Consider the following 14,984-nt stretch of genomic DNA (forward strand, 5'->3'; position numbering starts at 1 on the left):
TTGTTCACAAATCACGACTGCAAGTGGTGTAATGCTTTTATACAACTGCCACATTCATCCAACCTTATTGCTATACAATAAACACAGATTAATCGAAGATTTATTGAAAAAACCATCCGCCAGAAAAAGTAGTTCCCACAACAACAAAAAAGACAATTTGCCTCCATGTGGAAGCAGCTCGGAAGTGCATCCAACAAACTAACACATCCAACTGTGTGTTATTGGAATGATTGATTGAACATTTTACTACCAGATGCAGAATGGGTACAATACAGTACGGCTCAATACACACAATTGTTAAGGGGATGCAGACCTACTTTCTATAAAACTTCATTCTTAGATGCTTCTATAGAAAGTAGGTCAAACAAATTAAAGTTCTCTTTGCCCTAGGAAAAAAAAGTTTTCGCCCTATTTTTTTTAAACCTACTGTAGAGGGCCTAAACTTAACCAGTTGGAAAACAAGCGTACAGTAATAAAATTAGCAATCAATCAATCAACTCAATAGGCCATGCTCACTTAGAACAGCGCAGCACTCAGCTGCTTCTAGTCTGACTCCCCCCTGCGTTGCAGACAGGAGTGTGTGTGTTTGTGTGGGGGTGGGTGGGTACGCCAGCGTCGGACAGTGTGAGAGTGAACACTGCAGTCAGGGGGAAGTAGAAATTTTAAATAGCAAATAAATCAATCAGCGATTTTTCTTTTGTTCTAAAATGACATGACCCATCAATTACATCATCCAACATTGTTTAAAGGACTAAGACATTCGCCGTGACAGAATCGCTTTATATTTAGTCGTTATGACGCTATCAACATATCCATTTGTTAAATGGCGCACAGTCGCAGCGGCCCGGAGCTCACAGAGCTGGCATACACTTTTTATTATTTTGGTAGCACTTAACATTATTTCACGCAGCTTTCAACACCCGACGGTAAGGTACAGTCGAGATGTACTACTAGAGCTAAACAACGGAGCATTTCTCCCAGCGGATTTTACCATTCCAGCGGAGATTGCTAGATCATCACCACCCACTACTCCCGGAGCTGAGAGGCGGAAGAGGAGACGTTGTGAGCGGCTGCAAAAGAGGGGAAAACGTGGAGGTGCATGGGCTAGGCTAAAAACAAACCCATTCAAACCTCCGCTCCCTACCATCTTCCTCTCAAATGCCCGTTCGATCCGCTACAAGATAGACGACATACGAATGGAATTAGCAACACAAAAACACATGGACAACTGCTGCTGTTTAATTTTCACCGAAATACTGTATTACTATATTACTATTATTATTGACATTATTATTTTGCACATGTTATATCTTATGTTGTATGCCAGTGGTGATGTTCCTAACAAATTTCGTTGTACCAACAATGACAAATAAAGATCTATTCTATTCTAAAGATTATTGTCCACCATCTTGTTTTTGCCGACGGAGTGATCCTGGCGGAGTGATGTGATTCGGTTGTGGGCGGGTCCTGGGACCAGGAGCGTAGAATGGTCCCTATACATATGTGTAAATGGACCGTTTCAGCCAATCAGAATCGAGAAATTTGCATGCCGTTGTATAAAAATCAAGATCTGCTCCCTGCATGTGGCCATAACCAGCACCACTCCTTGGCTTTTCTCACCTACATGTCAAATTAACCAAAACATGTCATGCAGGTCAGCCTTTTATCGACACCATTTCTGATCTTGACCAACTTGGCCATTTTAACTAGCTAAAATTCACATTTAGGAAAATGTACCGTTTACTGAAAATGTACATATTATGAACTGAATTGAGTTTTTAAAGTATTTTCCTGCACCAGGGCTCACTTGGAAGCAGACAGCTGGACCAGTTTGTTGTGGAGAATGCTAGTTTAATTCACAAACTCAAATACAAAACCACTGAGGATTCACACTCTGGGTTCACTCCTACCCTAACTAAAGAGTTAATGACCAAACAGTCTTATTTTAGTTGTAACTAAAAAAAATCTAGTTAACTTTACAGTACAGTTTAGATACAGTAGGCCTACAGTTTATACAATGAAGTCAGGGAACAAGAAGAGATCAGGCACTAGTTTCAGGAAGGATGAATTAAAGACTTTATTAAATGAAAGCACAGCTGCATCATTTAAAACACCAACAGATTCTGACAGCTGCTCTTCAGGGCATAACAAGGGCAGACATCTTAGGTCATGTGGCCAACATCTACACAACATTGTGGACCACGTGTCAAATCTTGGGACAGTCCAAACCGGCCTCCAGAAGCCGTACACTGCCCCAACCTGGAGAGAGACAGCACAGGTCCACTGCCCCAACCTGGAGTGAGACAGGACAGGTCCACTGCCCCAACCTGGAGAGAGACAGCACAGGTCCACTGCCCCAACCTGGAGAGAGACAGGACAGGTCCACTGCCCCAACCTGGAGAGAGACCGGACAAAGGAAGTGTCAACACCATGCAGCAGGACGAGGACAAAGTCCCGTTACTCAGCAACGAGCGATTCTGGTCTTTAGAATATCACCATGGTGACATTATAGAGGGTATAGTTGCACATCTTCAAATACTTTTGTTAACCTTTTCCACCCCTGCGGACCGCAAATGATAGTCATAAATCAAGCTCTCCAGACTGTCTGACAATTATCGTTATATTTTTCAAACGTATTCAAGAATAAACATCATAACCATGTCACAACAGCAGTTATAATGTATATTTTCATCAATACGTTTGTTTACCAATAGGTTAAAGTGTTAGTGAGGGATCGCGGGGATCCGCCATTTGATACAGTAAATAAATACAGTAAAAATATACTGAAGTCTACAGTAGGTGTAATATTGCCCAGTGCTGTTTAAAAATAAGAGTCCAGGAAGATGGTAACTGTCACTCTGTGCTCAGTGATGCAGTGAGGCACAGTGAGAGGACATCCAGAGCTTTCAATGAGCGTTGGAATTTGTGTGGTGAATTTGTGTTAATCTGTCTGGAAATACACATTCGGATAACACCGTTGTCGCAGGTCTTCAGTCAGGCCCTAGTAGATGGAATCACCACTGGACCTGTGCCAAAAGTCCTGACATTGTTCTCCCAATATTTACAAATCCACCGCAGAGAGAGGGCTCTGCCATGGGAGTACAGATTGGGTTTTCTACACCAAACAGACTTATTGCATTACAATACACCGCTTCATGCCTACCTGTCACAGCATCTTCCAGGTCCATCGTCCTCTTCAACAGAGGTCTACAACATCCCTACAGAACAGGAGAAAAGTCAGTCAACAATCAATATCCAATAACTAAATCCATCTAGGCAGAGAACTTTGAAGAAAGCCCCTTACCAAGAGTATAATGGTAATCTATGGTCACTATCTACCACTCATCTCCGCCCAGCCCTCAGTATGGGAACCTGTCATCTCCATCCTCACACCCACCCCCTGGAGGCATTTAATCTGTCTGGAATTACACATTCTGATAATGAAACTCTATTTCCAAAAGTCTTGTTTAAAAATAAAGGCATCTAAAGCCTGAACACTGTTGTCGCAGGTCTTCAGTCAGGCCCTAGTAGATGGAATCACCACTGGACCTGTGCCAAAAGTCCTGACATTGTTCTCCCAATATATTAAGATTCCACAGCAGAGAGAGGGGGCTCTGTCATGGCAGTACAGATTGGGTTTGCACCAAACAGACTTCTGGCATTGCATTACAATTAGGGCTGTCTTAAATACTTCGAAGCTTCGAACATTAACACTTTGGTTGCCTAAGGTTAAATTCATGATATACCATAGATTGCCAGCGCTATTTGTCTATGGAGAAAGTCCCCTTCTTTGCAGGGCTATAACTTTTTAAATTCTATTGCTACATTGCCATTATTAGGGCCCATTCAAAGTCCTATATGTATTGTTCATTGTGTAGCAACGTTAAACTTTTTCATTCACATATTCATAGTAAAGTATGGTCTAATGTATAAGTATGTTTTCATCTCTTTCTGCAGCTTTCTCCAGAACGTGATATATAGCCCCAAATGCATTATATTGATGATGAAATACAGTTTGATGGCAATCAGCGCGATATAAAAAATTCCAACTAGACGTACTTCTAGAAGTTACTACACGTCATCTGATGTTGACCGGATGGGCGAGGGGGCGTTTATAATTCCGTGGGCAGCGTTATACCAATCATCTAATGTGGGTCAAATGTTGATAATAGCAGTTAGTATTGAAGACGGTAACGTTACACGCTGAAACTCACCCCAGTCTCCGCGCGCCGTTGGGCGATCATCGTCGAGTAGAAATCTTATCATTATGGGATATATTTTTACCCGGTCCATCTCCAGCTTGTATAATGGTATATACGTCCAAATCATGTTGTTTATCGAGTTATTGCCAATCGATCACCGTGTAGCGTGACGAGCCAGAGTCCCATGAACTATAGCGAGCGCCCGGAAGTACTACGGTCGTCATGACAACCTCTATTCAACATCCTGTTTGGCGATTGCGCCGATCGGCCACCAGATGGCGCTCCTGAACCGCCAGAGAGCTCAGTGGGTCCTGCTGGTGGATCTCAGGCCAGCGGCGGGGACATATGAATCCGATCGCAGATTTTTGAAATATTGATATAAGGACGCTGTACAGCGTCCCCCGGCAACTTGAGCATGGCCAGCAATGACGTGAAAAGACGTTTCATGGCAGTCAAAGTGTTAAAAAAAAATCGAAGTTAAAAAAGTGTGTGTGTGTGTGGGGCCATTGGGTGGGGCCGGGGGACAAATACACTGGAGGAAAGTAACCCAGCTCAGCACTGCCAAAATTATATCATCACTATTGCCTGTTTGAAGGATATCATCCTCAAACACATATACACCACCTACACGCCTATTCTCAGTCCTTGCCCCACAATGGTGGAATGAACTACCCACCCCAGTTAGGACAGCCGAATCCCATCCAATCTTTCGCCGTCGACTAAATACGCACTTCTTCAACCATTATCTGAAATAAAATTTTAAAAATAAAATAAATCTAACCCTAACTAACCTTACTGTCATGCACTTGTCCTAATAAACGAACCTACACTGTAACACGCAACACTTGCTTCGAATTAAAATCGAAGCTCGGCCCCGAAGCTTCGATTGCCAAAAAGAAATTCGAAGGTCAGCCCTAATTACAATACTCTTCCACATCGCTTCATGCCTACCTGTCACAGCATCTTCCAGGTCCATCGACCTCTTCAACAGAGGTCTACAACATCCCTACAGAACAGGAGAAAAGTCAAGAATCAATATCTCTCTAATAATTATCAAGACTATTAAATCCATCTAGGCACATAACCTTGAATAGAAAGCCCCTTACCAAGAGTATAATGGTAATCTATGGTCACTAGGCAGACAGTAGGCAGCCATTTTATGGGGTATAATGGTAATCCATGGTCACTAGGCAGCCATGTTATAGTGTATATAATGGTAATCTATGGTCAGTAGGCAGCCATTTCATGGGGTATAATGGTAATCTATGGTCACTAGGCAGCCATTTTATGGGGTATAATGGTAATCCATGGTCACTAGGCAGCCATTTTATGGGGTATAATGGTAATCTATGGTCACTAGTCAGCCATCGTATGGGGTACCACACAAATTACCACTCATTAACATCAAGTTTAAGAAAGGGAAGGGGCTTTTCCATCAGTTTGAGTTGCGAGTCTTAAATCTGTGCTCAGGGTTGTTAAAGGTTCACCACGGCGTTGTCAGCATGATGTGTTATGTATAATCATCACAGCACAGAAAAAGGTTAAACCAAGAAGAGAAAAAGACCCGTCTCAGACTCACCTCCACTAGAGCTTTAGTGCTGCTGCTGCTTCAAACAGCTGCTTAGCCTGCAACAAAGAAGCAACACAATTTGGGATTAAAAAAATTCTATACCAGTCAAAGGTTTAAGCACACTTGCCTGAACACTAGGTTTCCATAATCTACTTAAGAAAAGCAAGTGCATAGCAGCTAGCCTACCTTAAGGCCCTGCACACTGTTTTTGTGCTCGTTTGAATACGTTTTTGAATACGTTTGCTGTCCCTATTAGATAGAAATGCCGTTTTGGCAGGAAACGTTGTGGCCCTACTGAAAACGCTAAATTGCGTTTCCGTTTTGTTATAGCGCCAAAAACTCGCCGACAACATGTCGTGTAATCTTTGCGGAGCCGTTGTTGTTCAGCGCCCATGCGCAGTAGATACCATCTGCGTGCCCTTCCGGTGACAACAGAGCTGTCCCAAATAGCTGCAGCTACCATGTGTTGTCAAGTTAGTTATAAGTAGGGCTGGGCGATATGACCAAAAACGTTATCGCGATAAAATTATAAAATTATTTTCATATAATTCGATATCGATAATTATCGTCGATATAATGTCCGTCAAGTTTAATTAACTTCTTATGCTGCTGCGAATGTCTCAAGTCGAGTTGATGTCGTCATCAGTCTGCGCACGTTAGCCGACAAGCGGAGTATCTCATGACAATAAATATGACACTAAAATACTCTCTTCCGCCACAATATATTGAAACGAGGTCCACTGTATATCCCACACTACCATAAACGTGGCCTCAGAATTCAAAACACACACATACTCGGCACGTAAATATATAAAAACAGCGACGTGCAAGCTAGTTAACCTAGCCAGCCTGTTGGTTCTAAGCGGAGTATTCCATGACAATGTGCTAAATATGACACTAAAATACTCTCTTCCGCCACAATATATTGAAACGCCGTCCACTGTATATCCCACACTACCATAAACGTGGCCTCAGAATTCAAAACACACACACATACTCGGCACGTAAATATATAAAACAATGCCGTGGAAGCCAATTAGCCTAGCAAGCCTTGTTGAGTGAGTCCTACCTCCTTCCGGGTCTCGGCCATCTCCTTCACTGATTGGTTGTTAGCTGTTGTGCGTAAGTACGTCATCACGTAACGCTGGTTGTTGTTAGTGAGTGTGTTGAGCCGAGGCTGAACGGAGGAGATACTATTGGAACGGAGCCAAGCTTGGAAAATCGATATATCGAAACTTTGCGACCACGTTTCATGTTTATTTCGAGGAAATAATTTATCGCGATAGTTATCGTTATCGTTTTATCGCCCAGCCCTAGTTATAAGGACCCCAGTCCAAGCTACAACAGTCTGCATTCCCTTAACAATTGTTTGTATTGAGCCGTATTGTATTGTACCCATTATGCAATATGTTAAATAAAGTTTACATCCATTCATTCTGCTAGCATTACCGATTGCATGAGCACTGCAGCTGGCTAACGTGAGCTAGCGTTAGCTATTAGACCCAGTTAGCTCAAGCTCCTCTTTCAATCTTAACAAGCATTCAACAAAATGGCCCAGTGATCTATTCACCTTTGTTTAATACACACGGCGTTGTCTCTAATGTTATCTAGCTACTGAGCTCCCGATATCATCAGGTGCTGGCTGGTTAACGTGAGCTAGCGTTAGCTTCTAGCCACAATGCTATACTGTTATACTGGCATATTCCATTCACGTTAGCATGTAGGTAACAATGTAGCTAACAACATCGCCGATCCTTTTTGAGACTAAACTATCCGCTCTTGGTAGTCACTTGTGTTGATGTTAGTTTTGTTTCATCAACAAACGAGAGGCAGAACACAGTGAATGTATCCGTTTTGTTTATTGCACTTTGCTGAAAAATAAGTGCTGCATTGGGTAAATAGGCATTTAAAGATGGCGGCGCCTTGTTGACATTTTCTTTGCAGGAAGTGTATTGGCACATTCAAGTTCTGATTGGTTGAAAATTGCCTTCATGTTCGCCACCTACTGCTTTGGCAGTGTACTACATCACTGTGCTCAGGTGACAAAACGAAAGTGTGACTCGCCTACCGGCTACGTTGCGACCTGGAAAAGCGAAACTCATCTGAAAACGAAACTCAGTCTAACCGCAGCCTAAAACTCTAGTAGAGATGTGCACGGATATCTGGTAAGGGATGTGCCAAACCACCACGTTATGCACATCCCCATCAAGGAGACGTGTTAGGCTCGCCACTATGCACCCGCTTCCATTCATGTGATAAGCTAGGCTAGCTTGAAGCCCGATAGCTTCACAGTCGGAGGAAATCAGCATTCATCCTCTTGCCAGACTCTGGAGAAGACTTTTAAGAGTATCCCATAATATTGGCGTGTTCCTTTAAGCCCTGTACTAGGTCTGCCCTGTGGTGTGCCGTTAGATTAGCATGTCTGTCCTGTGGTAGTTCAGTGTGTTAGGCCCTGTACTAGGTCTGTCCTGTGGTAGTTCAGCGTGTTAGGCCCTGTACTAGTTCAGCATGTTAGGCCCTGTACTAGGACCATCCCGTCAGTAGCAGGACAGTCTACTCTCGTTGGGCCGGGACCTGGAGCAGCTCAGCCACAGCAGACTCTAGAACAGAACCCGTTGGGCCTCGCATCACTCCAGAATCTTCCTCTACCAGCTCTGTAACACCGACCAGACAGTGTCTGGACAGTTGACTTAGAGCTGGAGTGTTTACACCAACCAACACATTGCCAGGACAATAGGCAATTCAATACAGGTTTCCCACAGGGTTTCATGACAAGGTGGTGTTTAATAGACTATCAAACGATTCTGACAGATGTAATTAGTTAGATTAGATATACTAGTTGGACATTTCAAATATTGTGGAAAAGCAAAACCGTAAAGTAGACCGTTTTACAGCAAGTTGAGCAATGCCGACGCAAAGAACAATAATTAAGAGCACCATAGACCAGTGGTTCCCAAAGTCGGGGTCGCGAACCAAAGGTGGGTTTATATAAAAAAATTAAAATAATTGTCAGGCCACTGAACTTAGAAGCAAGCCAGGAGTGTTTCTAGTTGTATTCTAAAATTCTATTCTATTGTATTCTAAAATGTGACTATATGGTTTTATATTAACTTAACAAATAAAAACGAAAAATCTACTTATTTCAACGAACATTTCAAACTAAACAGATTATGCACATAAAACGCTGAAAACAACCGAAGCAACAATAGCATTTTAATGAGGCTATTATTATTATCATTATTATTTTGCAACAAGTTAGCCCTCTCATAAATAGCACATATAAATGAATAACTTGAACTAACTTAATAGGATTGAAGTGATATTTGGCTTTAAAAAATCGGTCACCTGAAAAAAAAAAAGCCTGACAATGTGAATTGGGCCGCGGCTCTCTGACGCCTTATTTTCTGGGTCCCGGCCTGAAAAGTTTGGGAACCCCTGCCATAGACTACTCAATCCGACACCAACCAACATTACCTTGCATCAAAATCTTAAGGGCCTCATGTCACCTCCACGTCAGTCAACTCAAGAGGTGGGCCAATCTAAAAAGGTAAGCAACCATGTAAAAGTTAGTTAACATTTAATTAAATAACATACATTTCACAAACGGACACATCCAATGCCTATACTACCCCTTTCCTGTATTTCTCTTTTTTAATTCACACAAGTTACATAACACTAGGAACACTCACTAGGAAGATGGTTGAGGTTAAAAAGAAAATATCTAGTTGGCACTGATATGCAACTTTAGTTAACATACATTTATAAATCTGTTGAAGTGTGTCGCAGATGCCACGAGGCGTCATGATCCGAACAGCTCAAGTTAGCTAGTTAGCGTTACTAGTACTAAACATGTTTTGAGCCCGAATAACGGTTTCGGCAACTACTTCACACAACAGATCCAGTGAAACGCTCCTACACATTTTAAATCCATAGAGAACACCATTATAAAGCAGTAAAAGAAAACAAAACTCAGAGTTCAGTAAAACGGTCAGCATTTTGCCGCTTGCAGACCGAGAGCGTGCGAGAGTGGGAGGACTTTCGCGATGCATTGTGGAATCATCATGCACGCCTTGTTCTTATGGGTGCGTGCGTTCGGTCGCTCGCCGTGAAGTCGTTAATGCATCATGTGACCGAATCGTTTGACGCGATAGCGATCGTGCGCTAGTTAAATCAGAAAGTCAGGACCACCACCAATCAGATCCAAGGCAGCAGAGTGAGACAGATATTCAACCTTTCTTGATGCAGGTGGTTCGATCAGTGTTCAGAAATCCCATTATGTCAACTGAGCCTCTCTCTTGGGGAAGTGCAAGTGTCTTACAGCGTTTTTAAATGCTAACCCTAACTCACTGTTCAACTTCACTTACGGATTAGCTTGTGGTCTGCACTAAATAATAGCTGAACGCGAGTGGTGGAAATAAACCACAGAAGGGGCGGAGGTACGCATTTCATTATGCAAATAATTCTGCTTCAGTCACAGGGGACCAACATTCAGAATGGCTTGGTTCAGTGGAAGAGGATCTTGTCTCTTCTGAACTGGAGGAATGCACCAAAATGAGAATTTGAGACGGACAGTGTTGGTACAACCCCACATTGCTAGAAAACAATGCTAAAAACTGGAAAAGGCTATTTATAAGATAGTTCCTTTAAAATCCAGCATCTAGTCACTCTTCATGAAAGCTATAGGAGACTTGATGTTGCAATAGTTTTAAGTGAAATAGGATTACATGGATTTTGTGAACTTTTACTGCGAACTACTTTTGAACAGATTAGTTTATTAATGTTTACTGTATGAAACTGCAGTCATTCTTGGCCAGGCGGCTCTTTAATGTATGAAACTGCAGTCATTCTTGGCCAGGTGGCTCTTGGAAAAGAGATAATCTCAACGGGTCCAACCCGGTTAAAAAAAGGGAATGTGCCAAAAAAACGCCTACCAAGTATGACATGCAGGTCTGCCTAGGGCTGGGCGATAAAACGATAACTATCGCGATAAATTATTTCCTCGAAATAAACATGAAACGTGGTCGCAAAGTTTCGATATATCGATTTTCCAAGCTTGGATATGAGCACACGCACTAACAACCAATCAGTGAAGGAGATGGCTGAGAGCGAAGGAGACCCGAGCTGCACCTCTGGGTAGTAAACAAGGCTGGCTAGGATCATTAGCTTGCACAGCGCTATTTTATAGTTTACGTGTCGAGTGTGTGTGTGGCGTGAATTCTGACGCCACGGTTATAGTAGTGTGGGGTATACGGTGGACGTCATTGCAATGTATTGGGGCGGAACAGAGTATTTTAGGGATATTTAGTACATTGGAAACATGGCTGGCTAGGATAATTAGCTTGCACGGTGCAATTTTATAGTTTGGCTGGCTAGGATAATTAGCTTGCACGGCGCTATTTTATAGTTTACGTGCCGACTGTGTGTGGCGTGAATTCTGACGCCACGGTTATAGTAGTGTGGGGTATACGGTGGACGTTGTTGCAATGTATTGGGGCGGAACGGAGTATTTTAGGGATATTTAGTACATTGTCATGGGATACACCGCTTGCTCTGGCTAACTGCTAACGTGCGCGGACTGATGACGACATCAACTCGAGACATTCGCACTAGCAAAACAAGTCTATTAATAGCCCGTCCATCGGCGCCGGGCATAAGAAGTTAATTAAACTAGACAGATATTATATCGATGATAATTAGCGATATCGAGTTATATGAAAATAATTTTATCGCGATAACGTTTTTAGCCATATCGCCCAGCCCTAGGTCTGCCTTTTACACCCACAGCTCCCTCAGCCCCCAGTATGGCAACATGTGCTCCATCTCCTCCCCCCCCCCCCCGCAGAGGCATTTAATCTGTCTGGAAATACACATTGTGATAATGAAACTCTATTTCCAAAAGTCTCATTTCAAAATAAAGGCATCTAGAGACTGAACACCGTTGTCGCAGGTCTTCAGTCAGGCCCTAGTAGATGGAATCACCACTGGACCTGTGCCAAAAGTCCTGACATTGTTCTCCCAATATTTACAAATCCACCGCAGAGAGAGGGCTCTGCCATGGGAGTACAGATTGGGTTTTCTACAACCAACAGACTTATTGCATTACAATACATCGCTTCATGCCTACCCGTCACAGCATCTTCCCGGTCCATCGTCCTCTTCAACAGAGGTCTACAACATCCCTACAGAACAGGAGAAAAGTAAAGTCAGTCAACAATAAATATCTAATAATTAAATCCATCTAGGCAGAGAACTTTGAAGAAAGCCCCTTACCAAGAGTATAATGGTAATCTATGGTCACTATCTACCACTCATCTCCCCCCAGCCCTCAGTATGGCAACCTGTCCTCTCCATCCTCATACCCACCCCCTGGAGGCATTTAATGTCTGGAATTACACATTCTGATAATGAAACTCCATTTCCAAAAGTCTTGTTTAAAAATAAAGCAGGGATTAAAGCAAAAAAAAAAATCTCCCGACTGCTTTTTTTCTGGCCAAGTCATATTCTTATTTTAAGCTCCACTGTATTTTTTTTAATAGCGTCAGCGTTTTAAGAGAGCCTACTTGTAGAGCCTACTGTCCTGACTGTGACTATAGACCCTACTGTTGTGGTTGTTGTGCCAGGCAGGGAGGCTGTGTGCTGGAGAGCATGAATGCAAGTCTTGTGGCTAGCTTCTGATTGATGGCGAGATAGCCCCCCTTTCCCATTACTTTGAACCATGAACTAAACGGCTTGTTATCATACAAACAAGGGACTAAACACGTTTCACAATTATGCCACAACAACAATGGACAGTCTCCTCCCGACCGTTTGTATATATTTTTTTACCACCCACTCACCCCCTCCTAATGTACAGTCTCCTCCTCATCATATGTATATATTTACCGTTAGGATCTCTGGGTAACAGTACTGTATATTTGCATATCGTATATGTGACAAATGTACCAGTATTATTACTATATACCTGTAAGGCATGCATGTCCCTATGTCATAAATGTCATGATGTCATGTATGTTGTGCATGTCATAAATGTCACTATGAATTGAAAATTGGGGACCCTGATGATGTAAACAAGACAAACTCCTTTCTCTGGCCTGCATCCCCTTAACAATTGTGTGTATTGCTACTGGATTTACAAGATCCAGAGTGAATGAAAACTTTATTTAATACACGAGACCCTCTTCTTGGGACCAATAAGGTTGTGTCGATAATCCAATGTACAGTTACAACCCCCCCCATCCCACCTCCAATGTACAGTTTCTTCGTCAAATGTATATACTCTTTTTAGACTATTTTTGTATCACAAACAATAGGCTACTGTATTTGTAAATCTGGTATGTCATAAATGTATAGATGTAGCAGTATTGTCTATCTGTATGTCATGTGTGTCATATATGTTATGATGAATTGAAAATGGGGGACCCTGATGTAAACAAGACGAAAGTCTCTCTCTGGTCTGCATCCCCTTAACTTGTGTGTATTGAGCTGTACTGTATTGTACCCATTCTGCAATCTGTTAATAACAATCAATCAATATTTAACAGATTGCAGAATGGGTACAATACAGTACAGCTCAATACACACAATTGTTAAGGGGATGCAGACCAGAGAAAGACGTTAGTCTTGTTTACATCAGGGTCCCCCATTTTCAATTCATAGTGACATACTACAGGTATATAGATAGTAATGTTACATTTGTGACATATATGATATGCAAATATACAGTATTGTTACCCAGAGATCTCCCGGACAAATGGGAGAAGACGTTTATTGAGCTTAAAAACAATTGATAACGCAAACAACGTTCTGATTAACAAAGGCATTCGTTTTGTGGCATTAACGTTACCTAGATTTATCAACATTCATCATACACGGAGGCGCAAGCACACACACGCAACAACACCACCACCACCACCACCACACTGGTTGAACTTGTCGCGTAAATAACGTTCTGATTAACAAGGCATTCGTTTTGTGGCATTCACGTTACCTAGATTTATCAATAGCAATATATATGTTTCTTTAGACTAGAATAAGTCAAATGAACTTAGTCTCGGAAAAGTTGCCGCATGTTGATGAGTCAAGTTTACTCTCGAGTAGAGCTAGAGAGCAATGGCGGAGTTTCAGAAACTAAAAAAGCAAATGGCCGCTTCCCATTGGTGCCGAGCACAGCGGCGTCTCTACATTTCGTAGCCGCATTTCTGCAGACCCCTCTCTGATTGGTTGAGCGTGCGCATGAGCCGCGACAAGCTCCTCCAGAAACTCCGGAGGAAACTCCGTTAAGCTCCAGAGAGAGAGGCTGAAAACCCAGTTCTTGCCGACGGATGGGAGCGAATCCCGGATCCGAGGTTTCTGATGACTACCCCCAAAACATGGAGGTCGCAAACGCAATTTATACGCATGGAAGTATTGATTACGCCATAACGAATCATTTAAAAAAAATATACCGTTAACTGGAATATGTTGTGTGTGCCTTTCTGAATATGATTTGGGAGGGTTATAATAGAAGAAAGACAGTGTAAACAATATAACGTTATGTGAATAAACCGCGAAATAACATAACGTTATATAATGTTACAATGTACAGTTTCTAACAGCTGGCTGTGTTGTGAAATGTGCATAACGTTATGAATAAACCACGAAGTCACGGGAAATAAATAACGTTATACGCGAATCTGGTAGTACATTTCTGCTTATCTTCTTGATATGATAACATTACATCCGCATTTTACAGCGTCAGGTTAAAATCCGTCAGGACTCCAAATCAAATGACGGAACCTCCAAATCAAATGGACGGATATCCGTCCCAAGACGGAACGCTTTAATGCCTGGCTACAGGCTACTTACAGCAGGGTCGTGCAGGAGGATGGCATGACGTTTGGCAGTCTTGGCGTAGGGGTTCAGCTTCAACATCACACTTCAGAGGGTTCTTCTTGCTGCGATGTCAAGACAGAAGAGTCGGTGTGAGGGGGATGTGTACATTTTGATACCATCTGCTCCATTATGATAAAAACAGCATGGCTCAGGACTTCCAACATAATCAGGATTCAGAAACACGGACCAGAAGTGGAACCTCATCATGGCTAACATGTGATTGACACATTTAAGAAGTGTGTTGCTTACTTCACAAAGTGCTTTCTGGACCGCCTCACTCTTCAGAATCCTGCCCAGGTCTGTGTTGGTCATCTTGTACATTGGCAGGCTGCAATAAAAGG

General features: G+C 42.4%; 1 long non-coding RNA gene across 5 annotated transcripts in view; it reads right to left on the reverse strand.

The window, feature by feature from the left end:
- Nucleotides 1–2,063: 2,063 nt before the first annotated feature.
- The window catches only part of LOC311242725, a 41,305-nt gene continuing 28,384 nt past the window's right edge, over nt 2,064–14,984 (reverse strand). For 3 of the 5 annotated variants that reach the window (XR_014620632.1, XR_014620633.1, XR_014620636.1), the window contains 8 exons: nt 14,893–14,971; nt 14,617–14,705; nt 11,897–11,951; nt 9,247–9,311; nt 5,782–5,828; nt 5,154–5,208; nt 3,164–3,218; nt 2,064–2,395 (listed from right to left, as the gene is read on the reverse strand). This is a non-coding gene — a long non-coding RNA (uncharacterized lncRNA). The remainder of the gene's footprint in view (nt 2,396–3,163; nt 3,219–5,153; nt 5,209–5,781; nt 5,829–9,246; nt 9,312–11,896; nt 11,952–14,616; nt 14,706–14,892; nt 14,972–14,984) is intronic. The other 2 variants (XR_014620634.1, XR_014620635.1) reach the window with 2 other exon arrangements.

This window comes from Notolepis coatsorum, assembly GCF_963971535.1.
Source record: "Notolepis coatsorum genome assembly, chromosome: 16".
Classification (NCBI taxonomy): Eukaryota; Metazoa; Chordata; class Actinopteri; order Aulopiformes; family Paralepididae; genus Notolepis; species Notolepis coatsorum.